General features: G+C 38.6%; 2 long non-coding RNA genes across 2 annotated transcripts in view; one reads left to right on the top strand and one right to left on the bottom strand.

Annotated features, from left to right (window-relative positions):
• LOC121673594 overlaps nucleotides 1–26,588 on the top strand; it is a 272,596-nt gene that overhangs the window by 222,093 nt on the left and 23,915 nt on the right. The window contains exon 12 of the long non-coding RNA XR_006019254.1: nucleotides 16,421–16,445. This is a non-coding gene — a long non-coding RNA (uncharacterized LOC121673594). The remainder of the gene's footprint in view (nucleotides 1–16,420; nucleotides 16,446–26,588) is intronic.
• Nucleotides 1,672–21,738, bottom strand: LOC121673595. Its single transcript, XR_006019255.1, has 3 exons — nucleotides 21,062–21,738; nucleotides 3,676–3,936; nucleotides 1,672–2,101 (listed from the first exon to the last, which is right to left on the bottom strand). It is a non-coding gene; the product is annotated as an uncharacterized LOC121673595 (long non-coding RNA).

Genomic DNA, 26,588 nt, shown 5'->3' with positions numbered 1-26,588 from the left:
GCACTGCAGAAATGCTGCTGACATCTGTGCATACGCAGAGACCATAGTATGCTTCGGCAAGATCTCACAGCCTTATCTTGGAAGCCAGCTGCTGCAGTGCCAAGCAGATTTGGCTTCAGACAGAGGAGAATGGAGGAAATGAAAAAGAGTAGCTACTTGTGGATTCACTTTTCCTGGAACAACCTTATTAAGAACAGAACCATTTCTGGTTCCAGCTAACCAGCACTGTTCAGTAGAACTGCTTTGTAACAGTTAGCACTATAGATGTTTATGTTACAGTGGGGAAACTGCAACGCGCGTATCAGACAATGAGGCCCGTGGAAAAGAAATATCTATGGACCGATTCTTGATAGATGTTTCAGAGAGATGTTTATTTCTCCAACCACATGGCTGGAGCTCTGCTGAGGAACTGCTCAATCGCGGGACCCGAGGGTCCTTGCCCGCGCAGGGGAACACAAAACAACCAATGGGGAACGAGGCTGAGCAGGGGCAGGGAAACCCCGTGTCTGTCCCCCAGGGCCCCTCTCCCAGGACCACATGGCGGGGGGGGGAGACCCTAACATGTTTATATGCAATTTTTTTTGTGAATTAGATCTTTGAACATAGCTGAGTTTTGCAGTAATCTATACAGACGGATATTTATTTAGAATGTACCAAATACACTATAACTGCTGAGTGTGCTCTAAGTGCATTTCTGTCACAGATTAAGCACTTCATAAGAGAGAAGTAACAATATGTTAACTGATATAAACCAGTGTGATTTAACAAAGTTTGATTGTAAATAGGACAGTAGTTTAACAAGACTTGGTGGTAAGGTACAGTTGATAGGGTCAGACAAAACTATCACAGGCACCCTCCCGCTGAGTTTTGAAGTTCAGAAAGGATCCCCTTGCTTTCTAAACCCCTTCGCAGAAGGGAGTTTAGGTGCAGCTGAATCCAGCTTAGTCCCAGACTTGGTCAACAGTTTATGTCTAAAGGATGATATGTGCGCATTCAACCCTTTATATCACCTAGCTGAGATTTCAAAGTTTCAACATGCCTCTTCCCAAGTCACTTACTGAGTTATCAGATGCAGTAAGAGTTCTCTTTGAGAAGTTACTTGAGAAGTAACCTTGTGTCTACTCCAGGTGAGATCCTGGCATGCAGCCCACTTCTGTGCAGTAGACCTCAACGGGTCCCACAATTTAAGAAGTAAGGTAATTGACTCATAGCTGGATCTGTATGTCAACTGCAAATGTTTCTTCCAAAGTTGGCTTGACTCAGACCTTGATTAGGTGGATGCGTTGCTCTAAACTTTGGCTATTGTATTGCTATCTGTCTCCCCAAAAACCAGCTTGAGTTGGAGAGAGCTCTCATGACCAGACACACCATTACAACCAGTACTGGTGGTTACCACCTGAGCAGATTATGGGATATAATATAGGATATATACAGATATATATGGGAATGGGAAGGAGAAGCACACCATTACAATATCCTTTGCAAATCTTGAAGGCCACATCTCAGTGCCTTATTATTGTCTGAGCTGAGTGAGAAACTTGACTACCATGTGGATTCAATGCCTTCCCAGCCTGCACAGTGTGAGTGTCACCTTGTCCCATCCTGAAGGAATCCCATTATGTCAAAGAGTGGGATGGGAGACTTGGATGTGTAAAGAATAAAGGCGTAGGGTCTATTTGTCAGACCTTCTTTATTTGAGACATAAAAGTACTCTCTGATGGGGGACAGAGACCGTTAGTCATAATACGCAATTTTATTGAAACCACTCAAAGGGCATCGGACAAATGAAATAAAGAAGCAAATACAACAATTAGCAACAGATTTACAGCAGTTACGTAAATGCACATAAATGCCACAAGAAACAAAATCTTCAATAAGCACGGAAAACTTTAAAGTGTTGGAAACATTTTCCTGGAAAGATGACAAACGGATGTTTCAGGCCTGGGTGTTGGTGGGCATGCCACACTTTTGTAGATCACGTGATTTAGCAGGGATTTTCTCATGGTCCTACATTTGTCCTACTTGGCAACACAGTGCTTACTCTCCACTTTGTCACCAACTGCACCTGTCAGGGCATCTTGGAAGTAGGTCTTTGAAGAATCTGGAATATTGATGAGAAGTGTATTGGGAGGAGGTAGATGTTTTGGACTGGTAGACGCTCACTTTGTCCCACAATGTTCCCTTGACACATGGCCCAGTCCTGCTATACCTAGATGTCTAACTTCCCTTAGAAACTGAAAAGGGACTTTGACTACACTTCCCATTCTACTTCTTCATGTTTTCCTGCATTTCAGGTGGAATCCCACTTTCCTAAGGTTTACATACTAGTCTATCAAAATTTTGTTTCATTTTTGGTTTCCTTCTGCCAGCAATCCGTCATATAAACAAAGTAAAATAGTAGTGCCACTAATTATAGTAATGGCAATGCCAGTGCCTTTAAAGTAGCAATAATAGTTATCATTGGTCATTTGTTAGCTTTATGTTAACCCAAAGACAGCAGGAAGACCACCTTTGGACAGAAAAGGTGATTGTAAAGATCTGCAAAGTTGGAAAATGAGACATAAGGCCATTATAAAAATCTAGTCCAGCATCTTTTCATCTAAGGTGGATATACTGCTCATTAACAGAATCCCTCCAGTTTATCAGTGATCAGAACCCACAATAAAATACAGGAGCAGATTAGGAATAGCATTTTATCTCCTTCCTTGCAAATTTTTAAGAACAAGTTAGATAAATATCTCTGAGAAACCAATGAAGTATAACGCATCCTGCTCTAGTACTGCAGAAATGATCTCAATGGTCCTGGGACAGAGTGTCCACATTTAACATTAGTATGAAATCTAACATCTAACACGACAAAGCTACAAGATTCAAAACATTTGGAATAATCACCTACGTTGGAAATTCTAAACTTTTGGTGTTTTCTATCACTAATTCTTGGTTTTCTATGGTTCCAGGACCTCCCAGTTTCTTGCCATGAATTAAAGGAACCTCTCTAAGTCAAAATTGCTCAGCTACAAATCATTCTAATGAGATTGTTCACTAATACAATCTCCACACATTTTTGATCATTTCTCCTTAGCATTCCTTCTTTCATGTACTCATCTTGTCTACAAGTATGGCACTGTCACTCCTCAGTTTTTTACAATTCTCTGCTTTCTGTAGCTTTCCTTATAAAGAAGTCTTCCTATTTACACAGGTCTATGCAACTTTTTAGAGTTATCCTGTTTCAGTTGTGCTTACCAAGGATAAAAGAAAATCGAATTGATCTAACATTTGAGTTTACTCTGTTCATTAAAAAAAACTTGCATGTTTGAAAACAATGTCAAAGATGGGGAATTGAGTAACCATTTCAAACAATGCAGTATGGATGAGGGCTGTTTGCCAGCCCCACTTCTATTAACTGTCCCCATGGACCTTAATGGGAAGTGAATTATATACACTACTCCATTGTGGCAAATAAAGTAAAATTTCACATCAGAAACAAACAGAAAAGGCTTCAGGAAGAACATACAGATGTCTGAGAGAGATATTTTATAATCATGTCTTCCCTAGCAGGTCTAGTCCAGTCCAGCACAAGGAGGCTTTTCAATTGCCCATTATCTCCCTAGCTGAAACTGATGCTTCAAAAACAGACCTACTCATGTTCTATTAAGTACATTTTTCCCTACTTACCTGAATTCTCAGAGTCAGGCATTACTGTCAGGCAGTAAGGAAATAAAATTTTGATAGCTGTCTTTTCCCCTTTCTACCAGCAGTGCTGAGCAAAAAGCTCCATCTTTTTTTTGCAGGAAAGCATCAGCTTCCTCTGTGGTTTGAGTCACAAACAGTTCCGACCCATATGCCATAGCTCTGGTCCAAAAGCTGTAAATTTTTGCTGCTGGGATGCTGTTGCTCTTTGGAAAGTTGTGTAACTGTTGTCTTCCAAAATTGTACCTGGAAATAAAAGCAATATTTACTGAGAACCTTTCACAGGCACCATAGCCTGTCTGAGGAATCCTAGCATAATACAAAAGGATAATCTTTTCAGTGTTTTTGATGGAATGTAGTGGAACAAGATGAAAATTCATGACAATGTTGCATCACTATTGCCAGTAGCTATTAGCAAATAAGTCTCTGAGTTAATCAAACATAAAGTTAACTTCAGGCTAAGGACAAGGAGGAAAAAAAAAGAAATTTTCTTTACAATGTTTGTAAAATTTAAATTCAGTGTCAATTTAGTTTTGCAAGTAGCAAAAGCATGGGTTAGAAAATTACAAAGTTTTACAAAGGGATCAAGTTGCCCATTGCCCTTGTCTGGTTTTGGGGTTTTTCGTAGTGTGAAGCCTAAGTATTTTGTCTACACACATTAATGGAATTTCTCAGAATTTACAGTGTGCAGCAAGGACATTTCTTTCATGACAATGGAATATTTAATTTAACTTCCAGGTCACTCTTAGTTTACTGAAATCTAGGCACTTAGTATGTCATAATTTCACAGATGGGAGAAGAAGTAGTGTCAGATAAGGCTTCAGACTCAGTGATCTGGGGGTCCTAAGTATATCTGAATTGCCCATTACTCATAATTAGCATTTTTGGTTCTTTGGTGTTTTATCTATTTAGCACGTATCAGTGAAGACTGTCTGGTCTGATAGATGCTTTTTCTTATTAATATTTTCTAAGTAGAAAATGCAAAACCTGTCCATGGAAGTCAAGTTTCCTGTGTATGGCCGGGTGACCTGCTGTATATGGAGATCTACAGATGAAACTGTTCTCAGTTCATGCCTCTGCTACCACATACATCAGTGGATGTGGAAACAGCAAGATAAACACAATAAAAAGCAAACCCCAAATATAAGCAAGGGTGTAAGCCTTGGCCCTTCACAGTATTGAGCCTTTGGGAAACTGAGAGCAGAAGACATAAAAGTGTCTTCTGACACACTACTCCCCATGTTTTGATCATTACCCTGTTTGGAGGAGACAGTTCTTGACTGTCAGTCTTGTCTACATACCAAAGTGAGACTGGAAGGAGCGTTCAGTGAGATAACCTTTGTTTACACTGAGCCTTACAGACAAAAAGTAACTCAACTAGCAGCAGCACTGAAGGAGTTAGGTTTCGTATACATTTGTCTCTAGTGGATACAAGGGAGAGAGAAAAGAAATCCTGCAAATTTTCTGAGGTCTAATATTTGGTGTGCTGCTATTACCATGCCTTCCTTTTCATCACACCTTTTTCTCAGGAGATATGCCAGTCATTTGATATTTCAAACCTCTTCAACCTTCTGGCATAATTTGTTTGAGACTGATAAACAGGATAAAAAGTTACCAGGAAGGGTAAGGGCTATAGGGTACCTCTACAATGGCTGTTTCCACAAACACATGAAGGACATGATCTCACAATTATCACACTATTAGGAAATCAGGATAAAAATGCCACACTATTCCACAGAAATGGTAAGCTCTGCCCAGGACACAGCTGTCACTGGGATGAGAAGGGAGCAGAACAAAGAAGACATGGTGGGAAGACAGCATGAAACTTCCCCTGGCCTTGTTTACACCAACACAATGTGCCCTCCAGTTACACCGGCATAACAGATGTTCCCTAAAATAAATGGGTTTCAGGAAAGGGATGGAGATTTTTAATAGAAGCAACGCATTTGGGAGCTAGGCATGACTGTGGGACTGTGTCAGATTCTGTTTCTGGCTCCATGCCTGAGGCAAACCCTGGTACTTCTCACTCAGTTTGTGGCTGTGACACCCATCCAGCTGGTGTGAGAGATCTTCCAGTGCACGACAGAGCAGAACAGCTGATTCTGGTCAAGTGCTGTAGAGATTTTTGTCTCTGGCTCACTGGAACAGGGACATCACATTCCTGCCATACATCTTCTGAGGGTGAACTGTTGCTATGCCTCTGTGACAGGGGAAACAAACCACCATCACTCCTCTGCTCAGTCTACTGATAACCTTGTGTGGCAGCAAGTCAAGAAAAGAGAAACTACAACCAGCAGTAGACTTGCCTTGCCTTTCTCTGAAAGTGAGAAGAAACTGAGCAGGGAGGGACTGCACATTTTTCCTAGGGCACAGATGAGCTTCCTAGAAGGTGCCTGAGTTTGGTACAGAGCAGATTACAAAAGAAACCTGGAGAACATCCTCTCCGAGTGATGGCAGTTTGCACAAAGCTGAATAATATCTCAGAGAAGCAAAGTTTGTTCACAAAGAAAATATCTGCTTTTGCAGGGAAGTCACAGACAACTAAACTCAATGGAAGAGACAGAATTAATCTGCTGCAAGTTAAACCAAAGCCCAGAGCCATTTGAAGTATGAAAGGGTTGAATTGACATCAGGGGCTTATCGAGAAACGAGTAGTTTCTTAATAACAGAGGCAAGAAAAAAAAAACACCAGAAAGAGCCAGGAAATTTTTCTAGCAGTGTCTGCTATTTTTCTCCCCCATCACAGGTAAAATTACCTATTTGTAAATATTTATTTGATGAGTGGCACCTAATTAATTTGATTAAAACCATTCCTAATGTGCACCTGACTGGAAACTCGGTCAAAATTATAGCTCTTGTAAAAGTTGAAGAATCTGTTGTGAAGAACAACCCTTGAAATTTGGTGACACTTTTCGAATACTTAGATAGCTATGTAGCTGACACTGAAACCTCCTTTTAGTGTTGAAAAAAAACCCTGGTAATAACTTTGATCAAAAATAAAGGATGAAATAGACTTTTTACTTGAAACCAAACTAAGGTTCACGTGAGCTGTCTTTTTATTTGGGTCCCAAACCCTAGCAGTTTATGGCAATGAAGAAATTTTTGGCTATACACACTTATGTATCTTAGAGGTATAACATATGAGTTGTTGCTCTATTTTCTTCCTGCTCCCTGGCAGGATCTGCCATACTTCCATAGTATGCTCCAGCAATTCAGGTATCATGACTATCCTTCCAGCCACAAAGGTATTGCTACTCTGCTTGGAAGAAACTATGAGCAATGAATGACGTTTTGCTCAGAGTACAAAGATCTACATGACAAAAAGGCAGCCTGTGGTGATGATGAGTTAATAACACTTGATGAAGACAGAAGTAATGGAACCAACATGTAATAATGACCCAAAGCTGCGTAGCAAGCCCCACTACATCTGGCTTTTGTTTGCTTGAAGAGAGCACATCCTTGGGCTCCTGATGTACTTTTTATGAAGTTAAATTCTTGGTTTCAGCTTCTAAGATCCTTCATTAGCCATTATGTTCTCATGCCTCTGATTTCCTTCCCCTTTCCACTGTGTTGTATCAGCACTCATAGCCTCACATCCCTTTAATTACATTCCCTCACGATCACCTTATTGGTGTTATACTTTTTTGAAATTATTTTGTCCTTTCCTTCCTACAGACATATCAACACCAAAACATACTTAAACCATCATGGCAGATGCACACACACACACACTAACATCACAACTTGTCTCTCCATGCTTCTTTTTGCTTTTTTTTCTATATTTTCTTGGTGTCTGATCTTTCTATTGCTCTGCAGATGGATGTCTGGGTTTTAGTAAATATAAAGGGTGCAGAAAGACCACAGCTCTTGCTATAAAAATTTTGGAAATTTATTGGAAAAAAAATGGGCTGAGGCCTCAGAGGAACAATGGAGCTACCCTTTCCCTCTACCACTGCAGCACTCCAATCACTGAATATCTAACTACTAAGTGCCCCAGTTAGGAGGCTTCCTTCAGTCCTCCTAAAATCACCAGAGACACAAAAATACCTTTGCAAGCAGTGTTTCAGGACACATCCTGCTTTGAATTCCTCTTAATGAATCCATTTCTTTCCATCTGCTCTATATGTGGGGGACAGGTTGGGGAGTTCAGCCCCCTAATGATGATCTATATGTACAATATGCGCTTCAGGTCAGTAGATGGCAATCTTCTTGTCATCCTAAAAATTCTGAGAGCTCATGGAGTTGGTTTGCTTTGAAGCCAGCAGAACTGGCTGGTCAAAAGAAGAAGGCATATTTATCCCACCAGTCACTAAGCTCCTAAGGATATTCTTCTGTTATTCTGTGTTGCAGTTCATCCAGATACAACTGGTGCCACATGTCCCCCAAAATCAGAAATACTCTGGGCACAGGAATATGCTGATTTTGAACGTTGTATAAGGTACAAATTACATAATACAAAATTACTATTAATAATAATAGCAGGAGCAGCATACTGTTCACATTATATCCCAGGATACCAAATACTGTGGTTACAAAAAAAGGAAGATCTGTTTTCTTCTTGCTAAGAACATTTACTTGAAGATGAAGAAAAGAATTGACAGGGTATGAAAAATGTAAGTGCAATAATAATTCTTTGTGATATATTGGATGTCTTTGTGGATGTGAAAAGTGTTGTGTAAACTGAGAATTTGCTATACTATGAGGCAATGGGTTGGAAGGAAACCCATGGAACAGCATTGCTGAAATTCAGAGAAAGTAGTAAAATTTTGAATTCCATGATGCTTTGATCTAAGTTAAACCTTCTTCAATAATTGTGGATCTACATCACCTGAGCCATATGGCAGGATTCAAGAAAGTGGAAGGTAATAAAATAATAATAATGCTTTCATCATGCTTGACTGAAAGCTGGAGGTAGACTGAAATCTTTTTAATTGCCTTTTGATATTTAATTTGATTACTTGATCAAAAGATTCTGGGTTGACTCTGATAGTGCCATAACTTGGCTTTAAAAGTTCTTTGTATTGATGAGACTACTAAAAGAAAATATCTTTTCTTTTAGTAGAAAGATAAGAGTGCATATATAAGAAGCTAGCTTTGGTACAGAGGTAGGGATGAAAATTACAGAACCAATTTATGCATGAATTTACAGTGCTTGAGCTTTATTGCTCAGTTGCAGGTGATTTGAAGAAATTTTTTTCATTGCAAAAATTAAGTTGGAAAAATGCTTCTGTCTGGGTTTTTTGTTCATTGTCATCACACCTCTCAGGCCCAGCGAAAGAATTTTGTGTTTACTGAACAGACTCCATTGGACTTTATACAAATGTAAAATCGATGTGGCTGGAAAAGCATGTTCTTTATTAGTGAGCTGAATTCACCTGCAGGAGCCATGGGATTAAAGGATCTATTTACTGTTAAGAAATAGATAAAAGGAGGTAAAAACCCAGAAGTATTTCTGTGAAGCACATCCACCTACAGCTGGTCAGTGTTTTGTGATGGCTGCTTCCTCTTTGGAAAGTTCTGCTTTCAGTTTGGTTTCCCTGGGAACAATATGTAAGAAATAGTCTCTGTTGGGCTGTCTAGAGGCTTGACTTATTCATCAAAATACCCATGTTATTCCCTTGAGACACAAATATATTCATATCCAGAGATAGCTGATATCCACTGGCCTAGCTCATAGAAAGGTTTAATTTTAGCAAAAAACCAGCTGATCATGTTGCTCCACCACTCAGATAGTTGTTTTTCTACTTGGTTTGTAATACAAAATTATAACAGAGGGGTCCCAAAATTCTGTTTTCAAGATTAACCACTTCAGGAAGTGGGTGTTTTCCTCCCAAAACCAGACGACTTTTTAAAAAAAACCCCAAAAGAACCTGTTTATTTTAGCTTCTTTTGCCAAATGAAAAAAAAATCAACAACCCCAAAAAATCATTGCCGATAGACTAAACTTTTCTGGTCTAGCTTGAGTAAATATTTTTGATGTAAAAATAAGCAGAGAAATAATTGTCTGACCTTGAAACTTTGTTAGAATACCTATGGAGAGCGTCACTTGTAAGGACCTAGATAAAACTGTTCCATTAAAAAATACAATCATTTCTGATGCCATTTCTCTTTCAAGCAACCTTATAAGGTGTTATATACTTATATACTTATATATTACCTTTAAAACCATATAAAGTCTGACTATTCAAATTCATGGGGCTGATGTAACACCACTGATTCCCAGCCATGTTTTGCACTGGTGCACAATAGGCTCTAATCAGGTAATGCTACTAGCAAAGTGAGCTCCTGTCTTGTCCATGAACTTGCCAGAGTTCAAAGTTCTTCAAGCAGCCGTTGGAGATGATGAATGGTGAATGGTGTTCATGCTCACTAAATCTATTACCAAACTGGAAATTCGCTTGGAACAAGAGTGTTAATTTTTGTGTGAAAGGGATGTCTGAACTGAAATGGCAAAATCTAACACTTCTAGATATTGGGCATCCTGGGGCCCCCTAAGTCCCTAGAAGTTCTGAGTGATAAATACTTCTTGCAAGACATTGAAGGAAGATTATTGCAAAACCTATTGAAGTGTAAAGACTGTCACTGATTCCAACAGGCATCAGATCAAGCTCAGTGTGAATGAGTATCAGAGAAGGTCTACATACAATTTGCAGGCAGAATACAAGTTTTTCTGCCCAAGACTTGAGCCAGTTGGATGTATGACAGCCTTGAACTGGAAGCCATGTTACTGCATTTACAGTGCTGAGCCCAAGCTAAAGCCCCTGCTGAAAGACAGAAAATATCAATTTGTGCTCAGCAGAGAGCTCTGTCCAAGGATGCGTAGCATGAATGCACATATGCTCAAAGCTCAAACAGAATGATTTCATGCTTGCCTGCAAAAGACCACGTAGAAAAATGTCCTGAAAGGGGAAGAGCATCTCAACTCTGACGTGAACACTCACTCACTCACTCTTCTGGACCCAGGGAAACTGAGGAAAACAGACGGGCTCTTTCCTACCAATATTTTTCTAGTTTGTTTCTTAGATGGAAAGAAAAGAGATAGCAAGAGAGTTCTGTAGATTAAAAAAACCCCAATTAATGTAATTAAATTCCAAACCCACAAAATTATCAACTTTCACTGGCATGAGCTCTGCAAGCCCCCAAACAATACTTTAAAGTGTTTAATTTTTTCACATCAATTTTAATTAAGCTCTCATTAGGCTCTTGTGCCCCTAGAATTTGGCGAACAAAAGAAGCTGGCTTGCCCAGTGAGTTTCCCAAGCTTGCACAGCTCGATTCCTAAGGAGATTTATCGCATTTTTTTCCTCCTCTTGAAAGAACCTTACATGAACCAATTCAAATGAAAACCACATGGACTAAAAAAGACTTCATCATGCCAGATACCTTTTTATATCCAAAGCAGTGAACTTGTAGTCAGTTTGTCCTTTCATGTGTTGTTTTTTCTGGCTTTGGGACCTAAGAATGATTTTTTACTACGTGCAGTAGTAAAACAACATATTATGCAATTCTATTTTTCAGGGAGAACACTATGTAATTCATAGTCTTTGCAATGCCACATTTTCTGTTCAACAAATACAAAAAGTGGCTTCTCTTTCCCTTGTGGGCAGACATCTAGAAATTTGTGTTCAGCAAATGGTATTCCAACTTATTTATTTGGTGTTTTGGAGTTTTAACTATTTCAAAAGTGACTGCATAATGTAGCAATAAGCAGCTTCCAAAATGTATTTTTATCTCTGTCATTCAAGAACCTGGCACATAAGAGGGTTGATATCTTTTATCCTTTATTCCAGTCAAAAAATTCAGGTGAAGGCACAACATACTATGACTAGCTTGCAGCCCAACAGATCTGATCTATGAGGAAACTCTTTCCATAAAATGCACATGATGGATTAGCAGCTGTGTTGAAATAAGTCGTTGGCAATGTACTCACTGGGATGATTTTGAAGATTTTGCCATCTTCCAAGGAAAGCTTTCAGAATTCTCATATTTTCTGAAGCCAATCTCCGAAAGAGTTAGTTAAAAGTACACTTTTAAAATTGATGCTTTTGTTTTTTAACTTGAAACAGTCATAATTGCAGAAGACTAGCACTCTAACCCTTCTATGGATTTATGTGGTGCCTAGCATCTCTTCTGCATGCAACTTGGTAGATGTGTGTTCACATGATGGATACTTAGATATTGATTTTCCCAAACCAAAGCTCACAGCTAAAGAATAATCTTTAATGTGTAACTGGTAAAATTTTCCGAAAGAATTCACTTACCTAGAACTTAGAAATTTGTTAGAACTTTGAAATGTGCTGATAAGGAAGATATGATTAGACTAAAGTATGTCTTCTTCTCCTGCTCAGCAGTGGTGCTAAGACAAAACACAGCTGAACCTCCTCCAAGTCATGAAAATCCATTTGCAATCTTTCCAGAGAAGTTCATGGAAGAATAATCCATTTTTTGCTATACAACAATACTACATCAGGATCAGGAAACCTTTGGGTTCTGGCTTGATGGAGCCTGGGAAGTGTTGCTGTACACATGGCCTTCCATTATAGTCTTCTATACATGTCTAATTTTTGTGTCATGGCCCTTCTGTTTAAAGTGTGGGTGGCTTTGAAAGGGACGATCAAGACCCTAGAAATAGCTGGTGAAAGAAAAAGTCCAGACCTTCTGCAGACTGGTCAGGATTGAGAGGTAATGAGCAGTGATGTTTGAGATGTTCACTGAAGATATGTCCATGCCTTGCCCTGGAAAGAAAAACACTACAGCAGTCCTTCCCTCTGCATCTGGATATCCCAGTTCAACCCAATTGACCTCCAGTTCATCCCAACTGAGAGAGACATCAGTGGCAAAAAAGATAATTAGATTGAAAATAGAGCAGGCTAGATTGTAAAGCATGCAAAAGGGATACCATGAGACACTGTCACCTTCAACCACCAGGTCAGCACTCCAGACACAGCTGACCTTGGCTGCAAGAAGGCAATGTCTGTTGCAGTGGAGGTTTTTCCATATTGTCTAGGGAGATATGATCTATGATTACCTTATATGTGTTTGTTGGGACCAGAATGTTCCTCCAGTACGGTTCTGGAGATCCTGATGATGTTAAAAACCATGAAAAGGACCAGTGAGTAACAGGTTAATGTGTGAGAAATAGAGTTCACAATTCCTGTAGCTTGCTGGCCATTTCCTCACAGCAGGAAGACTACTGAAGCAGCTATGCCTTTGTCCTGTTTGTGGTCATGCCAGCCTAATGTTTCCTTAGCCCCAAATGCTTTGGAATAATACATTCTAGATTGAATCTACTGGATCTTGTAGCAGTTTGTACCTTCTAAGCAGACATATCACAGCTATCAAGCTGGGCAGGGCTGTGCTCAGGCACAAGTAAGAGGGAGTGCTAAGCACACCACACCATGTGGCACAAAATGAATTTATGGCCTGCCTTGTCTCTGCTTCTTTACTTTAAATAATGCTCTTGTGAAAAATTAGAAGATAAAGAGTAAGAGGACATATAAAAAGAGATGGAAAAGATGCTCTTAACTTTACATTTTCCTCTGGGTGGCCATAGTGCCAGAAAGTTTATGATAGAATTGAACAACCTTTCCAGAAGACAAAGGGGTGTTTTGCGGTCCCTCTATTCATGAACTCATTTTCTGCTAGCTCTTTGCACTAATCCTTCCAATTCAGATGGTATTCATAACTTATCTTGCATGATCTTCCTTTCTGAGGGTTCCCTCACATCTGTTCTCCTTGAGGAATATTCCTTTTGGCTTGGGTTTCCAGTTGGAGCTTTTTCGTCTTCCCCGTAAGTATCAAGCCCCATAGACATCAGTGACATAAATTCCTGTGGCATTTAGTAATGGGGGAAGTGTACTGACTATATAGTCTAAGTGAAGAGAATGACTTAAGATGTGTCACATTAAATGCTCTAAGAGAAAGCTGGTTTAATAATCTTCTATGCTGTGCTTGCACAAGGTACGATGGCTCCTGGCATTATATGAGACTTGAATTAATTGCTGTATTTGAAACAATCTGATAAACGCAAATGTGAAAGACATTATTACTCACCCTTCGTACTGCAAGCATCATCTGCTACACTTTAGATCAGAGTGGAAACCAACTGAGTTCGGTTGGCTTTCACTGTTCAAACACACCAGGACAAGCAGACTAGGAATCAACCAAAAAAGGAACAGAGGAATCAGTACCTCTTTACTTCCTCTCAGTGCTGTTACACTTCTTGATATTGAAAGTCCCATATTCTTGTTTTAAATCTGTATATTACATCATCTCCACTGTAATGTACGGCTGTGATTTCAGGAGTACAGGCAAGTTTGGAGGATCTTTTGAAGCAGGTTATTTACTCAGTGATATTTCCTCGGTTTTGTGTTGTAAAGATCTCCATACTCTTTCAGAAGCTTTGGGAAGTTAATCTGACCAAAAAACCAAAATGACTTCTGATTGACCTCTACACCTTCTGTCCACTATTTGTTTTGAACTCTCATAATTCATGACATGTCCCGTATTTTGCCTAGATACGTGGTACAGTTCCTTTTTCCTAAGCTGAGTGCAATTTTTTGGATCAGACTGCTGCTGTGAAGTCTCTATGTTAATTTCACATTCACCTTCTGGAAATATTTAGCAATATTTAAGTAAAATTTACTCTGAATATTCCTTTTTGCAAGACAGGCTGCAAGAATGCTTTGTGGGTGAGCCTGGATGAACACAGACCAAATAATTTAATTTGGCAAAACAGAAAGATTTTCATAGAAAGTTGGTTGCCTGCCTTTGCTTCAATATAATATATGTACTACGTTGCTGTAAGATGCTCAGTAAGCCACTTTACAAGTTTAATGCTACACTCTCAGTTAAATGCTTTTTCTTCCTAGTTTTTGTTCTTTTTTGGAACTTGTTTAACGAAAAAAAATTTTCATCCCTAAGTAATTGAAAGGGATAGTCTGTGTCTTTGTTAACTTTTTGGTTCAGCCTCAGTGGAAAAATAATGCAGATGGGAAAAGAACATTAGAGATACTATATGGCTGAGACAGTTCAGGATTTCTCCCTCCAGAACCTATTTCATATTTGCCAAGGAATTCACTGCCACCTTTCAGTATCTCTTACTATCAATCTGAGAACTGTTCCAAGACATCTCCCAGGCTGAGAATGATAGAGATGCTCTGCTCACTGGCAGCATTAAGAAATTATGTTCTTTGGCAGACACATCATCTTCCAGTATAAATCTGTGGACCAGGATAGACATGATGCCAGAGTAAAGAGGCTTTCCCACCATCTGGGAAAGCCTGTTACTCTGCCATTCTTGGTACAGCTGGATTTTAAGTTGGTCCCTATATCTTTAGGAAGCTGAAAGAAATAGAGACAAAGGCAAAGAAATCATTGCCTAGACTGAAGGGCATTTCTCAGGGTGACTGGACTCAGCAGATCACCTCACCAATGCCCCAATGAACTATGCAGACAGTTTTTATAGCTGTTGTCCAATGGCTGCACCAAGAGAGGGACTGGAGTAATTCCAGACTAGGAATTTTTGAGGGCTGCCATGTAAAGGAGATGGTAAACTTTTTCCACCAACAGATACAGAAAAACTTGCAGATAAAACAGACGGTTTTTATTTGCCCAATATGCCCTGCACAAACTGAATTAATTCTGACCATCTGACCCCTTAAGGTGGCTAGAGGGAATAATTTCATTGTGCAAATTCCTTGTTAAAGCTTTGCAGTTAAATTTTGTGTGTGAAATAAAAGTACATCTGTGTTTAATTCTACAAGTTTGCCATATATTATAACCTCAGAAGAACCCCTCAAGATCATGCAAATTAAAAGCAAGTATGCAGATGATTTGCATACATGTTTTTCTGGGTTAGGCATTACATCGGAATGCATTGGCAGTGAGTGGCTGTGACTGATGTAACAGAGCATTACATTTAATGTGCTGCATTATACAGTTTTATGCACAGTAATGTAATAATTAGTTCGTCAAGATATCACGCCCAGTTCAAATTTAAATAGTGTTGCTCTCTGCTGGCTAGTCTTGTGAACTACATATTTGTTAATGTGAAAACTGCCCATTAAATTGTTCTCAGAGGCAGAATTTCAGGTGCTGTTCCAACAGCTACTATCCAAGCAGAGTGATTTTGTGAGAATCAAGGAAGTACATGCAACAACAAATAACTTAGATCACATTCACTCTTTTCTCTGGCAGATGTTATTAAAAACAGCCTTAAAGAATTAGCTCTCATTCTACAGAATTTCTGCGAGGGTTCTCATTAACCCATCTTGTATTTTCACATTTGATCATTCTTCATGTTCTTTTTTATTCCCTCTTCCTCCTGGATTTTCCATCTCCTCAATAAATATTGTGAAGAGTGATATTAAAGGATGCTTCTCTTACTCTTACAAAAAAGGTAGCATCCCAAACTGCATTTTTTTTAAGAAACGGAACTAGTCAGCACATTAAGCATGCTCTGATTTTACCACTTGGACTGAAAATTTAGGAGGATTTTTTTCTCTGGTTTCTCTACCAAAACCTGACTGAGATCTAGAATACTCATGTGCAGTGCCTAGGTATTCATCATGTTTGCAGGTACAATCCTATATGCTGGGTGAACTGCAAAGCTTAGGAAAATATCAGGTCTTTTAGTAGCAAAGAAGGATTTTGGTTTGCCCTTGGGCATCTAAGTTAACTTTAATCACTGCTGAACTAGTCACTGACATCTTGTTTTTCTTATACACAGGTGAGGAGCCTGGAGAGAAGACAAGGTAAAGAGACCATGCAAACCATTCTGTAGCACAGAGCAAAGAGTGATTATCTTTTTCTCTGACCCTCTATCATAACCAGTGCACAACAGAACAAGTGGAAAAAATTAAAATTTGTCAAGAAGTGTGCATGTTATTCACATTGATCATAATGTTTAACCTGGTAATCTTGCAAGTTTTGCTGATTCTGCTCTTAGAATTACAAGCTCTGAGAGATATCACCTTTAAGTTATTTTCATCCCATTTATCTAGGATATGTATCATAACTCACTTAACTGTATGTATCACTTGTTGACTGTATAAAATGAATACCATACAGTTATCCTAGAAAGTTGTTAGATGATTATAGATAAGCAAAATTTTCAGCATAATTACTGAATAATATTTACATGGGATTTTTAAAAAAATGTGAATTATATAATTTACTTCAATTCTACATTTTAAATTCAAATTTTATGATCTATGGCATAAGTCTTTCCCTGGCTTATGTTTTCAAGTACCAAGAACATTACAATCCAGATCTTTCATATCTGATCCTATTTATGACACTAGCAAAAGCTCCTTGCTGTGTTTACTTCATCACAGATGTGCATTGTAGGAATTTGAAGAGATGTTCAGATACCTCTTGGTCTATTTCTCTTTCCAAACAGACAATCCCTGCAAGTCTTCTGATTTTAATTTTGATTATACACACCAGTTGCTGCCATAAAACAAGTTAGTCTTGGCCCTGATGTTATAGGTTGTCAGGAAACATTTTATATAGAGAAACAATGAACAATGAGTATATGATATAACTTGTGGAAAAGTTGTGCTCCTGCAGTTTTCACTCAGACATTATTTCCACTTATTATGGTCTTTGCTGCCAGTGTTTTCAAAAATGGCAAAATCAGAACTCAAGAAGAAAATATGACTGAGGGACAACTTGTACTCATACAAGCCTGAGGGTGTATTTTGGGCTGTAAAAAACTTTAGCAAAATTTCAGTACATAATATTATGTGACAAATCTCAAACCAGGACAGGGAGTGTACCACATAATTTTACTTTAGTACCAATGAAAAGTAATTTAAAGGGAATGTTGGAAGACTAAGGTTGTCCTTAGAAAAGATTGTAGGGGTGTGAGATATCCAGTTTTTTCCCCTTTACAGCAATCAAATAGTAAATAATTGTGATTGATTTTTTTTTTTTTTTTTGGTAAAAAAATAGCTAACTCCCCTATTCCAATTCAAGAGTGTTCCATTTGACTAAGATAGCCTACGTTGGTCATTTCACCAAGGTTCCTGACTAACACGTCAGAGACACTGGTGTACCATGGCTTTTTCTGCTCACTGGCTACTGCCTAGGGGCAGCAGTGGTTCTCTGCAGTCACCTGCCTTTCAACCTTTTATACATCTTTATACTTTTTCAAGGCAGCTAGAGACTTTTTTGTTCTTTAAGATCAATCCAATGTAAAAAACGAGAGCACAGAGGAGCAACTGCATCTTTATCACATAGAAAAACCTACATCTCCACTATAAAAAGGCAGGTTTTGTCTTTATCCAGAAAGGATTTTGCTTCTGAAGAGGTCTTGAAATCCTTCTTTTTATAACTAACTAATTTTTATCTGCATTAAAAAAAAACCCCAACCCAAACCTAACAAGAATCACAAACAAACAAACAAACAAACATAATCCCCCACCAAACACATTTAATATAAGGAACACTGCAATTTGACTGTGATATAGTTTCATATAGGCATGTTGAACTGAGTTGATGGAAAGGGAAATGAACAATAGCATTACTTTCTTAAATAGATCTACATATTACCATGAGAAAACTAGTTAACAGGAAGCTAAAAAGGAGCAGCTAGAAGGACAATTTTTTTATAGCTTGCATGGAGAAAGTTTAAAACCACCACATCAGAGGATTGCAGCTAATGAACAGTGCTAATTAAACAGAACCATTCAATGAAAACAGAACCATTCAATGAAAACCCAACCACAAAATAAAAAGGATTCAGCTTCATGAAACAGCCAGATTAAAGAAGAAAGCAGCTCTTAAAAATACATCCTCCCAAATAGGTGGAAGTCATATATAGTTGTGGGAAATAGAAAAGGGCATAAATGCTACCAAAGGAAGAGCAAAGAATACTAAAGATGGGGGAAAAAAAAGCTGTAGAATTTTGGGAACTTGTGAAGAGGCAATCTGCCAGATAATTAATTTTGTTCACAAATATCAAGGTGCAACACGAGCACTTAAACAGGATGAAGGCATAGTAGGAAAGTAATCTGAAATCTTGGCATTATCTTCCATGATAGAGGAACTGTTTTAGAGAATTGCTGAGAGCAGACAAGATATCAATATGCTGCTTTGAATGCTGTGTATTTTGAATAGAATGTGTAGATCTGGACATTCCACACATTAGAACTGGAACTAAAGTAGGTAAAGTAGCTCTAGGAAAGGTATAGAGAAGAACAAGGATAACCAGAAATTTTAAGCAACTTCCACGTAAAGCAACAACAAAGAAAGGACTTTTCAACTTGGAAAGATCTATAAAAATATGAAGAGTGAAGTAATAAATAGGAAAACTGTTGAGCCTTTCCCTCTATATACAAGTGTGCAGACATGGAAGTTTCAAAGCAATAAAAATAAAAGTACCTTTCACAAACTTAAATATTTACATAACACAACTCATTGGCAGATTATGTTGAGGAGACAACAATTCCATGTAGGTTCAAAAACAAGCAAACAAAATTAGCAAAGAAATAAACAGATTCACAGGGCATACACTAATTAAACATGTCAGTCTGAATCAAAACATCAACAGGAAGTCCATGAACTTAAAGAAGTAGGGAAAGTATAGCAGGGGAAATACAAAAACTAGAGTATATTAATAACTGAAACAGTTATTAAAAACACTTTTTATATTTCTTTATCAAATTGTCCATTTCTTTATCATTAACATCAGCAGAACTTAGTATCAACACTGCTGTTCTCCTGTATATTTGTTGTTCAATACAAACACCAGGAAAAATTTTGGTGGCTATGCAGAGTTTTTGTGGATGTTAACAAGCTTGGAATATTTGATAGTGAATTAGACACTGATGGCTTTCGTGTCCTTCAGCCCTTCCTTTCTCCTTGTCTTCCACAATGTTTTGCCAAAAAGAAATTTCTTTCTGAAAGTGAAAAATGATGCTTCATTTAATCCCAGATTTTGACTTGTTTTTTGCTTTCTTCTGTAGTTTTTGATTTAAATGTATGTTTTCTCTTAAATGTCTGTTTCCTACATAATTCAGTTTGTTTCCCAGCTCATTCAGTTTGTTTCCCTGAATAGAAGGCTTGCTTTGGAGTAGCTGAGGTAGCCTGCTACAGCCTCTTCCAGCAGGCACATGGAGCCATCTCCAATAGATTATGGTTAATATTGGTAGGTCTATTGCTGCCTCAGCGCTGACCTTGCACAGTGACCTGTTTTCCACTGTTAAGTTACATGTAGCTGGATCAGTTCTGCATCTGAAGAAATATGGTCTTGTGCTCATAAAATAAGAGAGATTATCTTTTAGCTCTTTGGAGTGCTCACTGCCTGACAGACTTTGCCTTGGACTCAGACTACCAAAACTTATATAATCAAAGGGAAGCAGAGAGCCCTCCACCTAGGAGGTGGAATGTGTACCTTCCCATCAACATTAAACCTTTTCCCCCTCCTCCTCCTGCCTCCTTATCATTTGCTTTGGCTGGGGTTGTACCCTGAGTTTGAAATGCTTCTTGACAGTCACCATTGCATTTTCTGGCCCAGCCTTGTAAATTCCGGCACTTATGACATTGGGCCATTTTATGCTGACAACCTGATGTAAAATGAGCTCCTCCACATGCAAGCAACCCTCAGGAGAGCAAGTTCCTTCCAACTGGCTTCATATTTTGTTTACTGAAGCAGTTTGATCGTCTCTGAGTTATACTCACATATCTTGTAATTTTTCAGTACTGCTTCTATTACTTTTGGTAATTTCAAAGTTTTGGGCCAGGTTAAATTTTCCTCTGCCAACAATCATCCTTTGAATTCTCTCTTATTAATATCATAAACCAATTTATATTATAGCGTTCCCTCTAGAACATTTCCAAATGAACAACATTCAGTTTGCCTTCTTTCTACCACACAGAGCTGCAGTTTCTTCTTGTGTCTCAAATTATTATAAAATTTATCACATTCTACAGAAACACTTAGCTTTTGTGAGTGAGCTTTTAAGATCTTTCATAACTCTTCTAAATTATTACCACAGAAAATGGGGCTGGAATAAATCTTGTCCTGGAGCATCCTTCTGCCCCAAGACGAGTTCTACCTGACTGAGCTGTTGTTTTTCTGATACTGTAACAAACTGAGCAGGAGGAAGTTTTATAATGTCATTGATTAAAAGTTTATCTTCAGATCTTGTTTACAAGAATAGGGAGATCCCAGCTTACATAAATTGCTGCCAACCCTTATTTGATTCATTGCTTGTGTTCAAAATTCCTGAAAAAAATTGCTGTTATGATTATTACATCCCCCACCCACACCGATTTTGAAATGGGATCAAGCAGCTGCAGTCCAGAACCTATTTCCTCCTACAGCTGAGCTGGTGGGCAACAGCTGGGTGCTCCTTTTGCTTACCTGTAGAAACAAGTTTGTTGCTCTGAATCCCAACTGATTCTTGGTGTTTACTGCAGAATCCCAATTCTCGTGCCTTTCAGACACCTGAGCCTGGTGCTTCAGAATGTCTTTCTCTTGGCAACTCTTCTGTCTTGTTTCAGGAAGGTAAAGTTCTCTTTAGTCATAAAGGGGACAGATGCAGCTGGGACAGAAGCTCTGGAGCCCCAGTGGGTCTAACACCTAACTATTTTGCCCAAGTTGGGTGCCTATAACAGTTTCAAAAAACAGCATTAAGGCTCTTAGTACTTCTAGTCTCTGTGCTATTGCAAGCAGACTGTGTATTTGGCTGGATAATTTTTGTATCTCATTTGGCCTTGTCTTTTTCAGCCTCTTAGTTACTCAGAGAGACTTTACCAAGGTTTTTGTATCTGGTCTTACAGATGTAACACAGAGCTCAAGGGAGATGACATATTTTGGATCTGGTTTAGTCTTGGGTTCTCAGGGAAACATTTACTTTTATGATTTTACTTTGTAACTCAATACCATTTTTATATTCAGATCTGAACTCTGCAAATGTTAAGGAGCAAAGCTTTCTGACTTACCCAAGAGGTGCAGCATAATTTTATGAACATTGAAGGTAAAGTTGTGAAAATAATTAAGTGACAAAGTCCATCCTAACCTGGATTCTCTCTGCTGATTAAATCACTAGAGAAAGCCCATCTCTTTCACTCTGTAAGTACCTTCCAGCTATCTGAATAAAATTTCTAGCATGTTATGCAGACTGCAGGAGTGAGGAGGGCAGATATACTGCAAAATCGCTGTGGTCTGGATGGATGAGCCTTTGCCTTCTTAACAGTGCTCACAAAGATCTTCTGTACTGTACCACTTTCTACTGCTGCACATAGAGTGTACATGCTAGATTCAGCACGAATTAAATAGAATGTCCAGCTTATGATCTAGCTGCCTTAGAGTTGTCCACCTTATGTGCCACTTGTAGGTCTCATTTTTAATATATGTTATTGTTGAAAAAAACAGTCCATAAAAAAAGTGATGTTGGTTTTGTATGATATCTTCATCAATGATCTGAGGAAGGATATACCCAGGGAAATTTGCATGTTCGCACCTGACATTAAACTTTTTTTTCAGATCATCAGATCTGAAAAAATAGGATAGGTTCTACCTGCCTGGTAGTGAAGAAGACCAGAAAGATACCACCAAACTGAGAGAATGGGCAGGTAGGAGTTGGTGGTTTTCAACTCATCAGTGTTGAAAACATCGGGTTAGCCATCAAAGGAACAGCAGTCTAGCCCACATTCACAGTATGCTGAGCTTTGAACAGGCACATGCAACCCTTGCCCCCTCCGGCTGCTATATCAGCCTTGCTGATCTGAGGGATGGAAGGACAGTCTCCTGGCCCTATATCACTTATGGAGCAGCTCTCAGGGCTTACCCTCACAGTGAGTCTTCTAGTGGAACCCCATCTAGGCTTTCTTCCTGGGATGCAGTAGTACAAGAGATTGAAGTCCAGCCCACACAAAGACTTGATGTATCTTCTCCTCATATATCCTGCCATGTTCACACTGCGCAGTTTTACCATTATCCTTTATTACTGTAGGAGAATGGACAGGTGTTGCACATACTGGGTTGATTCATTTTCCCTTACAAATATTATTGTAGAGCCCTAAACCCAGTCAAGTGTCCATGCAGTGTACAACATAGCACAAAACTACACCAAAAAAGATGAATTTTAGACTACTTACAGAATTATAAAATGTCAGACAAAAAAATAAGAAATGCTGTATGACAAGAAAGAGACATACTAAACACACATTTCCCTCTTTTGACAGACAGACAGACAACAGTAAAATCATCAGAGACTGTTGACAGTTCCTGTTGTTCATAATAATGACAGTGATCTTATTTTATTCTATTGCCTTGTCCCTCTGGTTCTAATAGATCTTCTTTGAGTATAAACTCAAATGACTTGCCAGATGATGTTAGTAGATTGTCTGATGTTGTTAGCAAGTTATTTTTTTACCTTGTAAATATTGTACTTTCTTTTTCCATGCCCCCTGTATGAGATCAACTCATAGTGCAATTTTCTTAACTTTTTCCTTGGGTGGCTGATAGCAATCAGGCACTTTGAACAATCTATGTAGGTCATTGCGAAGCTAATTAATCCTGCTTTTCAGGCTGAAAATTATTTTCAAGGAAATATGTTCTAAAACAGCTGTCCCAATGATTTTAATAGGTTCTAATAATATGCACATTTAGTGCCTTACCAGTATTTCTAAAAAATAAAATTGATTGCGATTCATTGACAAGATTGAAACAGAAAGCTGAGGGTTACAATTCTGGCTATCTATTTCCTAAGCAAAGGAAGGAAAATTGCAAAGCTAATCAGTTTCTGAATGATCAGTATAAAAGAAAACCAGTAATACAAGGGAGCAAAGGATAATAACTGGATTGGTATTTTCTTCCAAGAGGGAAGCATTTGAACCTTAGAATCTTAAGGAGGAATTATGTCAATGCAGTACCTTTGCCAGGCCCAACATGGGAATTTCTTCATCTATCAAATGCTTTTCTTGGTGTATCTGACTAAATTTTAAGGTCTGTGGATTCAGGAAGCTATAGAGCTTGTGCCGGGTTTTTGGTTTTATACCGGTACTGGATCATCGTTTTTAAATTTCATTTTTCAGTGAAGATCCTTTTCTTTCCTCAAAGTATTGGGCAGGGTGGTAAACGAGAAATTAATCTGTGCACTTCCTCACATGGTTGCTGCAAAAACTCTCTCCCTCTATCTGCTGACAATGGCAGCCTTGCCAAACTTCAGTTTACCCAGTGTTGGTTGCAGTTGCTTGTTGATATAAGACAGTCAATAGCCAAATTGCATGTACACAACAGCAGCACGCAGCTTACCTGATACAATTCACTTGGCTTACTTCTTAGCAGATACATCAGGGAGAGCAATCGAAGCATTAAACGTGGCCTTCAACACAATAATAGATTGGACAGCCATCCTAGGAACCAAGACATTGTTCAGTCTGCATCCAACACAGTACCTCAAATAGTTCTTGGAGGCTGTGTTTCTCAAATTGTGCTTTATGCATCAATGGCAGTGTTTAATACATTGGTCTGTGAAATTTGAAAGAAACCACACATATTCCCTGTACTTCCAAGAAAACAGACTTTCATTTTGTAATAAATCAACGTTCAAACTTTAGCCTAATTTTAAGTTGCTTGTAAATGAAGACAATTGTGAGGACACTGTAGAGATGGTCTATGTTTTTCTTTTCCTGAAAACATCCTTAAAGTCATTCAATTAAACGAAGTTAAGAAACACTGGCCTGCAAAGTGGATCTTTAGAATCAAGCTGTCAGCAGGAATTACACCTGGAAATAAAAGTTGTATGTTTCTAGGTCAGACTGTCTGCGGTGTTGTATTCACAGATGAAAAATGAGTGTAAAGAGATTTTATATAAAGAATGAAACATATCTTTCCTGTCTTCTGACAGTGGCTCCCCCCAAAATGTTTGTTGGGGTTATGTTCCAAGCTCATAGGTAAATCCAGTTCTGAATCCATTCCTTCCTTCTGTCTTCACAATACCGGCAAAGGGAGAGGAAGGGAAGAAAAATTCAGGGGTATTTCAAGTATCTGGCATCACTAAACAACTTGAGATTTGATCGCATTTTCCTTGAACTTTAATTTTCACAATCTGAACTGATAAAAGTTTGATTTCACTAGATAATTTTAGGAGGTAAATGAATCTTCTTCTCAAAGTGTTTCATATCTGAACAGATGTCCCAATCTTGATTGAAAAAACAACACTGGGGGCTGTATAATCAGACAGTCTGGACTCTGGCCCTTGCTCCCCCATCTCCAATTCTGAGCCCTCAATCCTCCTTCTCCAGAGTGCATTCCTGATGGACACATTTGTATTGTAGTTCTCTTTCAGGTGCTGTGAGTGCTGGTCCCCCTCCACACTCAGCCCTGATGACTGGTGCTTCTGATGAAGATGAAACCACATAAAGGGGCTTCTGTATGTTCACAGCTCTCCTCAGGCTAAATGTCTGCGTGCCTGCCTACATTCCTAAAACCCCCAGAAATGTGAATCCAGTTTTCATGGTGTCATCCAACCTGTGCTTACAATTAAAGGCCTAAGCCCATGAGACAGACAGGATTTGAGACAGCTGCAGATGTTTCACCTTTTCTAGACAGGTTTGTCCTGTCTGCCAGGTCACAAACTGGCATTGCACCTCTGCCATTTGCTCACTGTTTTGGGTGCTTCAGAGCCCCAGATTTGAAGGGATGCATCATTGTGTTTCTTCTTAGACTTGTGTCAGGTGAAATAAGTGGTCTGAACATTTGATCCACAATTTATGAGACTTCATTAAATGCAAGAAGTGTTAATCAAGGAGGGGGAAAAAGCTCTAATAAGCATTTCAGCATTGCTAATTTGCACAGATGGTTGAATTGGAGGGAATATGCAGAAAGAAAAGATAGATCCTGAACATACTTTGAAACCAATTTTTCACCCAAATAGAAATAATTTTGTGAAGCAGCCAAATACAAAAGTTTGCTGAGGCAGCAGCACAGAGGCCAGGTTTAGGCAGTAAACAATTGGGTGCCATTGTGATGGCAACACACTATTAAGAAAGATAATGAAAGAGTTTTAAAGAAACAAACATAAAAAGCAGTTTTGTAACTCATATCTCTACCTTCTTCACTGAGCATAACCTTGGATTCAGTTTCTAGTGCACTACGTTTCAAACAGATGCTAGTGGTGAGCATACCATACTCTCATAAGCAGGACAAAGAGAACATAAATCACTTACCACCCTAAAATATGTATGGTCCCTGAAAAACTACAGGCTGTTTGAAGGGTTACAATTATGTCTATTGAAATAAGTGATATCCAGGCATGGGAAGGCTCCTAACTCTATTATAAATAGATCAGTCTTGTTTTCTTCCTCTGTTGTATGACTGGTGAAAGGAATATGATAAGGTACACATCTGTAAAATTACTGCAAAAACAATTTTTGTCAACTGTAAACACATGTTCACTAACTACAATTAGAAATGAAAGAATGAAAAAGTCTTCCTAGTCTCAGAATTGTCCTTGTGCTGACCCAAGTGACCATGTCCTAAGTGGTGCCAAAAGCTGGTCTATCTACATCTAGAAAATAGTTTGGGATTTTTTTTCTGCTTTGTGCCTCCCTGACAGCATTAGAATATACATATGAATTATAGAAAATAATATTCCCTTCTAATTAAAAATGACTTAAGATTGCCTCAGGTGGTTATTGATTCAGAAGTTTTTTGTGTCTTTTGAGGAAGGTGTGGACTGATTTCTGCAGTGGCCTAACAAGCAGGATAAGTGGACTTTGCAAAAAGGGTACAGAATTCTTAAACTGCAATCACAAAGTAGCTGCAGTTTGAGTTTGTGGCATTAGTAAGGGATTACAATCAGTTCTTAAAGCTTTAAGGTTAATATATGGTTTAGTTGATATTCCAATGTCAGTACACTTGATTATACATGGAATTTATG

This window comes from Corvus kubaryi, unplaced genomic scaffold, assembly GCF_017639235.1.
Source record: "Corvus kubaryi isolate FWS band 111438036 unplaced genomic scaffold, C.kubaryi_AGA036_p1.0 66, whole genome shotgun sequence".
NCBI classification, from domain to species: Eukaryota; Metazoa; Chordata; class Aves; order Passeriformes; family Corvidae; genus Corvus; species Corvus kubaryi.
Note: the sequence above shows the minus strand (reverse complement) of the source record. Positions and strands in the feature narration are given on the sequence as shown.